The sequence below is a fragment of the Cervus elaphus genome, chromosome 16 (genome assembly GCF_910594005.1).
Source record: "Cervus elaphus chromosome 16, mCerEla1.1, whole genome shotgun sequence".
Lineage (NCBI taxonomy): Eukaryota > Metazoa > Chordata > Mammalia > Artiodactyla > Cervidae > Cervus > Cervus elaphus.
Window position 1 is genome coordinate 26,440,723 of NC_057830.1, and position 13,567 is coordinate 26,454,289.

A 13,567-nucleotide genomic window follows, 5' to 3' on the forward strand; every position below is an offset into this window, starting at 1 on the left:
GAGTAACAGGCAAATTTGGCCTTGGAGTACAGAATGAAGCAGAGCAAAGGCTATCAGTTTTCCCAAGGGAAGGCACTGATCAGAGCAAACACCCTCTCCCAACAACACAAGAGAAGACTCTGCACATGGACATCACCAGATGGTCAATACCGAAATCAGACTGATTATATTCTTTGCAGCCAAAGATGGAGAGGCTCTATACAGTCAGCAAAAACAAGACCAGGAGCTGACTGTGGCTCAGATCATGAACTCCTTATTGCCAAATTCAGACTTAAATCAAAGAAAGTAGGGAAAACCACTAGACCATTCAGGTTTGACCTAAATCAAATCCCTTATGACTACACAGTGGAAGTGACAAGTAGATTCAAGGGATTAGATCTGATAGACAGAGTGCCTGTGAAGAACTATGGATGAAGGTTTGTGAAACCGTACACGAGGCAGGGATCAAGACCATCCCCAAGAAGAAGAAATGCAAAAGGCAAATGGCTGTCTGAGGAGGCCTTACATATAGCTGAGAAAAAAGAGAAGTTTAAGGCAAAGGAGAAAAGTAAAGATATACCCATTTGAATGCAGAGTTCCAAAGAAGAGCAAGGAGAGATAAGAAAGGCTTCCTCAGTGATCAATGCAAAGAAATAGAGGAAAACAACAGAATGGGAAAGATTAGAGGTCTCTTCAAGAAAATTAGATACCAAGGGAACATTTCATGCAAAGTAGAGCACAATAAAGGACAGAAATGGTATGGACCTAACAGAAGCAGAAGATATTAAGAAGAGGTGACAAGAATACAGAGAAGAACTATACCACAAAAGATCTTAATGACCCAGATAACCACGATGGTGTGATCACTCACCTAGAGCCAGACATCCTGGAACGCAAAGTCAAGTGGGCCTTAGGAAGCATCACTATGAACAAAACTAGTGGAGGTGACAGAATTCCAGTTGAACTATTCCAAATCCTAAAAGATGATGCTGTGAAAGCGCTGCACTCAATATGCCAGCAAATTTGGAAAACTTAGCAGTGGCCACAGGACTGAAAAAGGTCAGTTTTCATTTCAATACCAAAGAAAGGCAACGTCAAAGAATGCTCAAACTACTGCACAATTGCACTCATTTCACATGCTAGCAAAGGAATGCTCAAAATTCTCCGAGACAGGCTTCAACAGTACATGAACCGTGAACTTCCAGATGTTCAAGCTGGATTTTAAAAAGGCAAAGGAACCAGAGGTCAAACTGCCAACATCCGTTGGATCATAGAAAAAGCAAGAGAGTTCCAGAAAAACATCTACTTCTGCTTTACTGACTATGCCAAAGCCTTTGACTGTGTGGATCACAACAAACTGTGGAAAATTCTTCAAGAGATGGGAATACCAGACCACCTGATCTGCCCCGAGAAATCTGTATGCAGGTCAAGAAGTAACAGTTAGCACCGGACATGGAACAATAGACTGCTTCCAAATCGGGAAAGGAGTACATCAAGGCTGCATATTGTCACCCTGCTTATTTAACTTATGTGCAGAGTACATTATGTGAAATGCTGGACTGGGTGAAGCACAGTCTGGAACCAAGACTGCCGGGAGAAATATCAGTAACCTCAGATATGCAGATGACACCACCCTTATGGCAGAAAGTGAAGAAGAACTAAAGAGCGTCTTGATGAAAATCAGAGAGGAGAGTGAAAAAGTTGGCTTAAAACTCAACCTTCAGAAAACTAAGATCATGGCATCTGGTCCCACCACTTCACAGCAAACAGATGGGGAAACAGTGGAAACAGTGACAGACTTTATTTTCTTGGGCTCCAAAATCACTGCAGATGGTGACTGCAGCCATGAAATTAAAAGACGCTTGCTCCTTGGAAGAAAAGCTATGACCAACCTAGATAGCATATTAAAAAGCAGAGACATTCCTTTCCCAATAAAGGTTCATCTAGTCAAAGCTATGGTTTTTCCAGTAGTCATGTAGAGAGGTGAGAGTTAGACTATAAAGAAAGTTGAGCACTGAAGAATTGATGCTTTTGGACTGTATTGTTGGAGAAGACTCTTGAGAGTCCCTTGGACTGCAAGGAGATCCAACCAGTCCATCCTAAAGGAAATCAGTCCTGAATATTCATTGGAAGGACTGATGCTAAAGCTGAAGCTCCAATACTTTGGCCAGCTGATGCAAAGAATTGACTCATTGGAAAATACCCTGATGCTAGGAAAGATTGAAGATAGGAGAAGAGGTCGACAGAGGATGAGATGGTTGGATGGCATCACCGACTCGATGGACATGAGTTTGAGTAAACTCCAGGAGTTGGTGATGGACAGGGAAGCCTGGCATGCTGCAGTCCATGGGGTCACAAACAGTCAGACACGACTGACTGACTGAACGACAGTCTGACAACTGAACAAGTAGAGCTGAAAAGTGAGAACATGAAAGTCAATGCCAATTTGGTGGAAGATTTTACTGTTGTTTAAAAGAGCAATTTCAGTGTCATGACATACATTAGCAATGTCTCTAAAAGTAAATCTCTCCTCTTCAGGAAATCTGAAATTGGGGCTGAACAAACTTTTTTACCTTATACAGCTCTTGGTCATTCTATAAGAATTGTTTACAGTGGTCTTAAAAGCAAGGGAAGCAATTTCTTTTAAAATAAGGGACTGGCACATGAAAATATTCTCAACTTCATTAGTCATAGGGAAATGTATATCAAAACCACAATGAGATACCATTTCACACAAATTAAGATGGCTACTATAAAAAAGACAGAAGTAAGCAAGTGTTGGCGAGTATTTGGAAAAACCTGAACCCTCACATGCTGCTGGTGGAAATGTGAAATGATGCAGTTGCTAAGGAAAATGATATAACAGATCTCAAAATATAAAATCATCATATGAACTAGCAATTCCATTTGTGGGCATATACTCTAAAGAATTGAAGGCAAGGATTCAAACAGATATTTGCACCCCCATTTTCACAGCAATATTATTCATGATAGCCAAGAGGTAGAAGCAACTTAACTGTCCACTGACAGAAGAACAGATAAGCAAAATGGGGTCTATCCACACAACAAATTATTATTCAGCCTCAAAAAGGAAGGAAATTCTGACAAATGCTAAATATAATGAACCTCAAGGACATTATACTCAGTGAAATAAATGCAGTTAAAAAAATTAATTCTGTGTGATCCCACTCATATGAGGTAGTCAGATTCATGGAGACAAGAAAGTAAAATGGTGGCTGCCAGAGGCAGGCAGAGGTAAATGGGGAGTTAGTGTTCAATGAGCACAGTTTCACTTGGGAAAGATGAGAAAGTTCTGAAGATTGATGGTAGTGATGATTGCATGACAATGTGAAAGTGGTTTTGCATCCGCTGATATGGAGGGCTGACTACACTCACTGTGCTATGTCATTTTACATCAGGGATTTCAGCATCTTTGGATTTTGGTATCTGAGGGGGATCCTGGAATCAATCATCTGCATATACCCAAGGGAAGATTGTACTTAATTCCATTAAGCTTAATTCCATTTAAAAATATTTAAAATGGTAAAGCTTTTGTTATGTATATAGGTTATCACAATTTAAAAAATAAAAATATATAATAATAAGAGAGTGGCACCCCATCTCCCTGTCTTCTCAGGAAACCTAGGCACTTGGTGCCAAGACATAACTTCCTACTTGTCAAAAGAGAAGTTTTATCTTTCCTTGGAGTAATGACAATATATATGTAATGTATTATATCTGCCAGCTTACATAAAAGGGTGAGATTTCTTCTTTGCAATCTCTTTAGCATGTTGTCTGTGATGCAACTGCAATCTGTTTCAACGCTCATTCAATAATAAAACAGTTTTCTTTCTCTGCTTAAAAAAAATTAAGAGTGAATGTCATAAAAGAAATACAAGTTAAACTTCATAAGTTTTTAAAATAAAATGATAAAAGGATTGTAGAAACACCAACATCATTTGTATTCAGTGTTTATTCAGCCTACTATACTAATCTAATGATTTTAGTTAACTTCCAGCAATACTATTCTTTTTAAAAATCTAGTTCCAGAACATCAAAATTCAAGTTTTGGAATTTAGAAAAATGAATCTCAGATTGATGCAATCTATTTCAAGGGGGTGACACTTGCAAACTCTTCTATTTAAAAATTTTATGGCTCACATAAGTACACAGGCATGGTTCACAGGAGTGAAAGTTAAAGTGTAAAGTCACTCAGTCATGTCCAACTCTTTGCAACCCCATGATGAGAGTCCTCCAGGCTCCTCTGTCCTTGGAATTCTCCAGGCAAGCATATTGGAGTGGGGAGCCGTTCCCTTCTCCAGGGGAATCCTCCCAACACAGGGATCGAATCCAGGTCTCTCAAACTGCAGGCAGATTCTTTACTGCCTGAGCCACGAGGGAAGCCCCCACATAAGTACAGGAGATTGAAAACCCATGGAGCCTATGCTTATCCAAGCAGTCAAGTGAGGCCCTCCCTGTCTGGACTGGCTGCCACTCCTGCTCATGAAGATGAACAATACACTCCAGAGCCATGAAAACTCAACCCTCCAGTAATATCCCTTTCAGTATATCTCCCTACAATATTTAGCCTAATATCAACAGGGTAGCTTCAATTTTTCCAAAGAAATAAATTTATTCCAAGTGACAAGTGGGAGGCAAGTAACCAGGGTACAAAAGAAACACGCTTCTAGATCACAGACCCTTAATTCCACAGATTCACCATCACCTTCGCAGATAAATCAGAGTGCCAAATTCAACTCGACACTAGTTCTAAAATGCCTAGAAACAATGTTTGATAAAAGTCACGTATAAGAAGGGAGAAACGATGGCTAACTTCAGCCAATTACCCTAAGCAGTCACCCTTTTTATTCTTCAACACGACTCCTAAATTAAGCAGCATAAACGGTTTACTCAAAGATAAAGCCTCTGCACCAGGTAACCAAGCTGAGACTACTTATCTGTGGGAATGACAAGAGTCTGGGTTTGAACACAAACTTTCTACCATCTTTCTGCTATCACTGTCTCGCAAAGGGGACTGAGGAATGCTGGTCATCCATCAAAGGACTTACTCTCTAGAGAAAATGTTATTAGGCACTAAGCTGTGTCAGACTCTGAGAAAACATAAACATAAGTAAAGAACAAACGACGTCAGCTATACAGAGACATCTGCAGGATTTTAGAGTATTTCTATCTGAACTCTGATTCATTTATATCTAATTGTTCTACTTATAAAATTCTCTATATAAATCTACTGGAAAATCAATCTAACTTTTCAAATTCTAAAGTATCATTTTCTTAGGGTGAGGGTTGAGAAAATGGGTAAAGAAAATCAAAAGTACAAACTTCCAGTTATAGCTGACCCTGAACAACTGGGAGGGAGGTGCTTAGGGGCACCAATCCTCCACACAGTCAAAAATCTGTGTACAGCTTTATAGTTAGTCCTCCATCCACGGTTCTGCATCCACTGACTCAACCAACCACAGATTTGGTTGTAGGGCTGTAATATTTACTATTGAAAAAAAATCCACATGTAAGTGGAGCTGCACTGTTCAAACTTGGTGCTATTCAAGGGTCATCTCTATTTGGAAGAGGGCATGGCAACACACTCCAGGATTCTTGCCTGGAGAATCCCCATGGACACAGGAGCCTGGCAGGCTACACAGTCCACGGGGTTGCAAAGAGTAGGACACGTCCACTTAGAGACTAAGCACAGTATCCTTGAAAGTTGCTGAGAGGGCTTAAAAATTCTCATCATGAGAAAAAAAAAGTATATGTATGGTGATCGATGTTAACTAGACCTACTGTGATCATTTCAAAATATATAAATATAATGAATCATGATGCCGTGCACCTGAAACTAATATAATGCTGTATGTCCACTACATCTCAATGTTTTTAAAAAAGTAACTCCTCTTCATACTACAAGGCATTTATTCCTGTGGTCAATTTCTTACTAAGACTGGAATGTGGAGTATGTTTTAATTCATTTCTGTCCACTGTATGAATTCTCACTGTATAAAACAAAATGAAGAGCACTGTGGGTCTAGAAATATACTAGAGAGAAGGTATGTATATGTGTGTATCTTATATAGAAAACTAAGTTGCAATTCTTTTTAATTACTTTTCTTCCTGTTTCAAACATTTATATGGCTTTACTAAGGCCCAAAATAGATGGGGAGACAGTGGAAACAGTGTCAGATTTTATTTTTTGGGCTCCAAAATCACTGCAGATGGTGACTGCAGCCATGAAATTAAAAGACGCTTACTCCTTGGATGCAAAGTTATGACCAACCTAGATAGCATATTAAAAAGCAGAGACATTACTTTGTCGACAAATGTCCATCTTGTCAAAGCTATGGATTTTCCAGTAGTTGTGTATGGATATAAGAGTTGGACTATAAAGTAAGCTGAGTGCCGAAGAATTTATGCTTTTGAACTGTGGTGTTGGAGAAGACTCTTGGGAGTCCCTTGGACTGCAAGGAGATCCAACCAGTCCATCCTAAAGGAGATCAGTCCTGGGTGTTCATTGGAAGGACTGATGCTGAAGCTGAAACGCCAATACTATGGCCACCTCATGCGATGAGTTGACTCATTAGAAAAGACCCTGATACTGGGAGGGATTGGGGGCAGAAGGAGAAGGGGACGACAGAGGATGAGATGGCTGGATGGCATCACCGACTCAACAGGCATGAGTTTGAGTAAACTCCAGGAGTTGGTGATGGACAGGGAGGCCTGGCGTGCTGTAATTCATGGGCTCGCAAAGAGTCAGACACAACTGAGCGACTGAACTGAACTGAACTAAGGCCCAAAGCCTAGAATTTTCTGACTTGTGATCACCAGGATTTCCTAGCACTGGCACTGCTGATACTTGGGAATGGGTAATTCTTTACTGTGGGGCTGAACTGTGCATTGCAGAACGTTTAGCAGCAACCCTAGCCTGCAGCTGAAATGCTTCAGTTGTGACAGTCAAAAATGTCTCTAGACATTGTCAAAACCACCAATCCCCAGCCCCGGTTGAGAACCACTCACTACTCTTCACTGACTCAACAGACTGTCCTATGGCATCAAAGAAAATTCCAAACACTGACTGGGGAAAATGATGTAAAGGAGTCCCAGCTTCCATTAAACTCCTTAAAGGACTCCATTCTTTTCTGTTATATTCACTCCTCCATGCCTGGCCTATAACAGGCACTCAATATTTGCTAAAGGGAGCATGAATCATCACTGGGAACAAGTCAGAAAAGAGAGTATGAGAAATTTAAGGTGAGAAAATAAATCTTACTTAATGGCCATTGATCCAGGTTTTAAAAGAAAATAATTACATTTGTCTGCCTATATAAATAGAACAAGGCAAATATATGATTAACAAGCTGAATGCCTATACTAAACATACAGGAGGAGTAAAATTAGTCCCCAGTCTCAAGTAGCTTATAGTTAATGGGAGAGATACATACACAGGTAGCTATAATAAAGCTTTTGAGATGAGCTTTGTGGTGGAAGTAAAATTCTAACAAGCAAAAGTGGGGTAGACAAGAGGGAGCAACATCAGCAGTTAGGAAACAGTGAACAGTCTGGTTGGGAGCATTTTAAAAGTATAATAGAAGAATTGTGAATATGACAGAAGATAGAACGGATTCAGATTGCAGGAGGGTCTAAAAGCCTAAATAGTAAGTTTGGATTAAGGGTTGCCAGGAGAGTGACTCACCTGACGACCCTGCAGGCTGCTCTGACACTGCGTACAGGTCGAGTTCCCCTGCTGACACCAGGGTGGGGGACCAGTCAGATCCAGAGGCAATCCAGACTACCACCCACAGTAAAGACACGATTTAATATGATATTTACCCTTAGGATATGTCTTGCATTCTACTTTTTATTCTATTTCATTCTGTGTCAACTTTTCTAAATGCCAATAAACACCCAATAATTCGGTTTTACAACCCACCAGCATGTGTGCAAGGCACTTAGGCCTTTTCGGTAAATTTGGTGAGTTCACAGGTTGGCGATACTAGAAATGAGGAAGAGAAGTGTGAGAGGCTGCTGGGCTAGAACTGACGTGTCACACTGCAGGGAGTGGAGGACGGAATGATAAAAATGCCAAAGATGATTCTAGGGTGCTTAAGTGTAACTTGGAAGTGGGTGACCATGAGGTTCAAACCAGTTAGGGCTAAAAGTGAAACCAGAACAGACTGGGAGAAGAGAAAATTGTGGAAAGTGAAAAAAGAATGAAGGATACATCAGTAGCAGTCAGGTTCGGGGCCGGGGGGGCGGGGGGGACATGCAGTTTGAAGACTTATCATCTTCCTGATAATCATGGGGAACAAACTCTAGGGTAGCTAAAGTGAAATTACAACAGTCACTAAGAGGTGAGTAATCTGAGACCAGATGAGAGATGAAAATAGTCAGTTTGTGTGCTGAACGGGATATTGTAGAAATAATCTTTAAGTATATAAAACTAGCTAAACTAGCTGCTCAAGTCTTTGAGAACAGTAAAAGGGTGCACTGGAATCTGTCAAAAGCTGAAAGCTGAAAGAGTATGTGCATAGTTTTGTTTTTAGTCGCTAAGTAATTCCCAAATCTTTTGAGACCCCCATGGAGTGTAACTCGCCAGGCTCCTCTGTCCATGGGATTTCCCAAGCAAGAATACTGGGGTGGGTTGCCATGTCCTTCTCCAGAGGATCTCCCCAACTCAGGGATTGAAGCCACAATTCTTTGCCACTGAGCCACCAGGGAAGCCCTCTCCATTATATACTCTTCTCATAATCCCCAAAATAATCTCTTTTGAAGTTGATACTATGTATAGACTTCCCTGGTGGCTCAGTGATAAAGAATCCATCAGTCCCTGGGTTGGGAAGATCCCCTGGAGAAGGAAATGGCAACTCACTCCAGTATTCTTGGGAAATTGAAATTACATGGAGCCTGGTGGGCTACAGTTCATCAGGTTGCAAAAGAGCTGGAAACAACTTAGAAACTAAACAACAACAATAAAACAGAAAAGTTCCAGAGAATTATGGCATTTGTGGAAAGCTGTATTTCAGTAACTCGAGGAAATGGAAGTGCTTTGATAAACAAAACGGGTTCAACAAGGCAGAAGAGAAGAGGCAGTGGGCTTTGATAAGTCTAACTTTAATCGTAAAAAAAGTCAGAAGGGGGGAAGATTTAGAAATGGGTGGTAATTGTTGATAAATGTCAGTGCTTAAGTCACAAATTGGTGTCTTAAGAGCTGAATGTAGCCTGGAGTCCATTTTACTTGGCTCAAAGGTGTTTTTTAAAGGGGATGATTTCAAATAAAAATCTGGATTTCTAACTTCCTTGAAAATCTCAAGGTCTGGCAAAGTTGCCTCTATAGTCTTGTAAGGCTTTTAAAATGTGCACACTCTTGGATCCACCAAGTATGTGTGTCATACCATTTGTAGGAGATGGATAAATTATGGAACACTATGGCATTAAAAAGAATCAGAACTGTAAGTATAGACATGAAAAGATTTTTTATATACTTATAAAGAAAGCAAATTGCTGAATAATGTAGTGATCACATTAATGTTAAAACTAAAACTACTATGATAATATATGATAAATAAAATATACATAGGGAGCTGCTGTGGGAAACAGTATGGTGAGTCCTTGAGAAATTAAACATAGAAATACCAAATGACCCTGCAATTCCACTCGTGGATACACATCCCAAAGAACTGAAAACAGGGACTGCCAAAAGATTTTTGCACAACCGTGTTCACCAGAGCACTACTCATTAGGGCTATTCATTTGGCTATTTCACAAGAGCAGAAAGGGGAAGTAACCCAAGAATCCATAAAGTAAATGTGGCTCATCCATACAACAGAGTATTATTCAGACAGAAAAAAGGAAGGAAATTCTGACACAGTGTTATAATATGGATGAGCCTTGAAGACATTAGGCTAAATGAAATAAACCAGTCACCAAACTGGCACACTTGAAGGAAATAGATATTTTTAAATGAGTATTTTAAATGGATGGCTGGTTTGACTTATAATGTGGTCAGTTTAGAATTCTAAGTATTCCCTGATCGATTTGTGATCGTTAAGAATAAAAGTATATTGCTAGTTTTCAGTGTCTCCTGGATAGAAACTGTGCTACCTAGCAAAAGCATTTTTGCTATCAGGTCTGACCTGAGAGTGAACTGCAGGTAGGCACACCCCTATAGCATTCTTACACAATGAAACTGAACTTTGACTTCAGCACACTACTTCCCTCTTAAAGAGGTTACTGGTTACCTTTCCCCAGACACTGCTCAATCCCATTTCTTGCCATATAAAATTGGCAACAAAACGCTGAGGGCTAAATGAGACAGCACCAGGAGAGAGAACCCAGCATGGAACTGGCACCCTACAGAGCATTCCCTCTATCCCCATCAAGTACACAAAGAAAGATCATCACCACAAGATCTCAGGCCACAGTCTAATCTCACATTCCTCCAGTGACTTAAAACACCAGCTTTGCTTTAAGTGAGATCTCAGTGAATACACAAGGACTTCATTATAAACTTGCACACCAACACCACCACAAGTCTTGAGGCAGAAACATTTAGGAAAGTTCCAGGGATTTAACGCCACCAAGATTTTTAAGTAAACATCACTCCTCAATAAGTTTCAAAGGTTATGATGACTCAAGGCACACAAGAGGAAATGCTCCTAGTAACGAACAGAAGCCAAATTCAGGCCAGGCAGTTTAATGACCTGAACAAAATTAGTTGATGTGTGGGCCAACTTCTAATGGTTAAAGAAATACAATTATTACTCTAGTGAAGACACACACTTCTAAGCCAAAAAACATTTCTTGAAGCAAAGCTGACAGGAAATTAAGACTTTCTGCCAGTTTACAGAACCCTGGAGAAGGCCAATACAATGGTAGATTTTTATAAGAAAAATGCTTCATATACCCAACATTATATATGGTGAGATGTTTGTGTAAATTGCTTTGCCAGTTTTTACTTAACCTTTATTTAAAAAAATCATACAACAAAATTAACTTTTATTTACTTTTGATGTAAGTTCTACAATTTTAAAACATGCTACCACCACAACCATCAGGCTACAGAACAGTTCCATCACCTCAAAAAGCTCCCTCCTGATGTCCCTTTATATTCACACCTTCGTGTAACCTGTCATCTGGTCCCCATCTACAGCCTTATCTGCAAGAGAATGTCATATAAATAGAATTATACCTTTTGAGCCTGGCTTCCTTGTGTGTATCAGTAGTTTCTCCCTTTTTATTGCTAAGTAGTATTGCTTGGTACCATAGCTTAACTATTTACCTATTAAAGGATATTTTGCTTGTTTCCAGTTTGAGCTATTATGAACAAAACTACTATGAACAATCAAGTATAGTTGTTCTGTGAATAATAGTTTCATTAGGAAAATACCCAGGAGTACAACTGCTGGATCATATGGTAAACCCATCTTATAAGAAACTAGGGAGCTATTTTTCAGGGTGGCATACCATCTTGCATTCCCACCAGCCATGTGGGACGATTCCAGTTGCTCAGCATTCTTGCCAGCATTCTGGCATTGCCGGAATTACTTATTTTAGCCATTCTAACAAGTATGTAGTGATATGCCATCATGGTTTTAATTCACTTAACCATTTTAATAGGCATTTTTCTAAAAAACAGTACATGCTGCTTCACTTCTTTGAAGAATGCTGAACATACATTTTCCCCCAAACCATCCTCACAGAGTAAACCATACTATCCCTCAGGGGCTACTGAAGTACATAGGGTTGTTTTCTTTGTTTCTAAAGATGCCCCAGAATTATGTGTGCTTTTTATAGCATTTTCTATCTTCTCCCTGGTAAAGAGTCACTTCTTGCTATTAATGGTGCGCTTGCCTATGTCAGACTTTCCTCTGCACCCTTTTCTCAAGCTGAGTTTAGAAACAGGTAACTAAGCTTATCAGAATTACATCTGAAAACGAGAGGGCAGTCTACAAGGGAGAAACGTTGATTCTTCAATGAGGAAACAGGAAGCTTTTTCTTTTCTTTTTGGATCACTATACCAAAACTTCCTGACCTCTCATTTGACTGCTGAGAAACTTTTAGTAGCTAAGTTTCTTAGGCATTTTCCAAAAAGGTGAGTCTGCCTGGTAAGTGTACACCAGGGAATTGAGTCACTACTATATTAAACTGTAAAATTAATGTTATATTGTGATTCTATATCAGGAATTCAAAGTTCATCTAAAGCAAAGTGATTATACACTCAATTATACCTTGCGTCCAGAAATCTAAGTGGAAGTAATGATCTTAATTCTAGTTTCTTACTTACTCACACATTGGTCAAAATTCTAAGCACCTAGCAGGTGAGACATTTATAGGGGCACAAAGAGAAATATCAAGAAATTTTACAACTAAAAAAGTATATAGCAGTTCTTTCAAAAGATAGAGAACATGTACAAACACTGAATCTAATCCTAAGTAAAAATTATGATGTTCCTTTGAAAGCCATTTGACTAAAAAGCTCATCGTCTTTTCAGTAGTAAGTAATTTCCATCTTTGCACAAGACAAAAGTGTTAACACTCAAAGCATCTTCTGGAGATGGATCACACTGGGGAATTACACCGTCTCACTTCTCGGAGAGCCCAGGCTCCAAGGCAGAAAATGCCAGCAGTAGTCCCTTACTCTCACCCGATCTTCCCCAGGGACACAGGCTAGGTCTCTGCCATATTCACAGACCAATCGCAGCTCTTCCAGCAGCCTCGACCCGCAGACTTAGAAACCCTGTCACCAATTGCGTTAGGATCGGGGTGGGACTTCCGCTATCACTTTAGGCTTAACCACCACCATCTCAGCACAGGCAAAGAGCAGTAAGGAAGTTCGAATTTCACAAACTTTGGGATCAAGCACAGTTCAAGCAGAAATAAAGGAATGACAAACACATTGGAAGGCAGAGTGGCCAAAGTCAGAAAAATAAAGCAGCCCCCCCTAAGAATTGTAAAGAAGAACAATGAAAAACGAAGCAATCAAAACTCAAGTCAAGGGTCACTGGTTTGCATGTTATCTCTGCCCTGGCTGCTAGGTCCTGAAGCACTCCTTAGCCTGAGTTCAGGGAGGAGCCCTCTGCCAAAAGGACAGCAGAATGCTGGACACCCAAAGCTCTGATTACCTGAGTGCACAGCCCAAAGTGGTGGAGTTCTTTCTGTGCAGGGAGAAATAAATCCTGGAAACTCTGATTCACTGACTTTGCCTGACTCTGGACTACTCTCTTCACATCAGACACACAGAACCAAAGACTTTTTCACGCAGACCAAATCACAGCACTTAAAATATTCCATCATGTCAAACTATATGGTTCTTTAAAACCCAACACACAAAAATCCGACAATTTCTCTAAAAACTATTATCTTACTGGGAACCTGGTCCTAGCCCTGTGTTCTCAAGAGAAAGCCAACTCCACAGGCCTTGCCCAGGTCGAACCGGGGTGACAGCAGTAGGCAGACCTTCTATCCACCCTCAGAGGCTGGAGACCCCTTGCTGTCGCCATCTAGCCCACTTGATCCCGCAAAAAACCTGTTGCTTTTCAAGCCTTCCGAAATCGAAAACCAGGACTCATAAAAGTTC

At 40.2% G+C, this 13,567-nt stretch overlaps 1 protein-coding gene across 1 annotated transcript in view; it reads right to left on the reverse strand.

Annotated features, from left to right (window-relative positions):
- Positions 1-13,567, reverse strand: part of FAM120A (family with sequence similarity 120A) — a 122,321-nt gene that overhangs the window by 107,536 nt on the left and 1,218 nt on the right. The window lies entirely within an intron of this gene.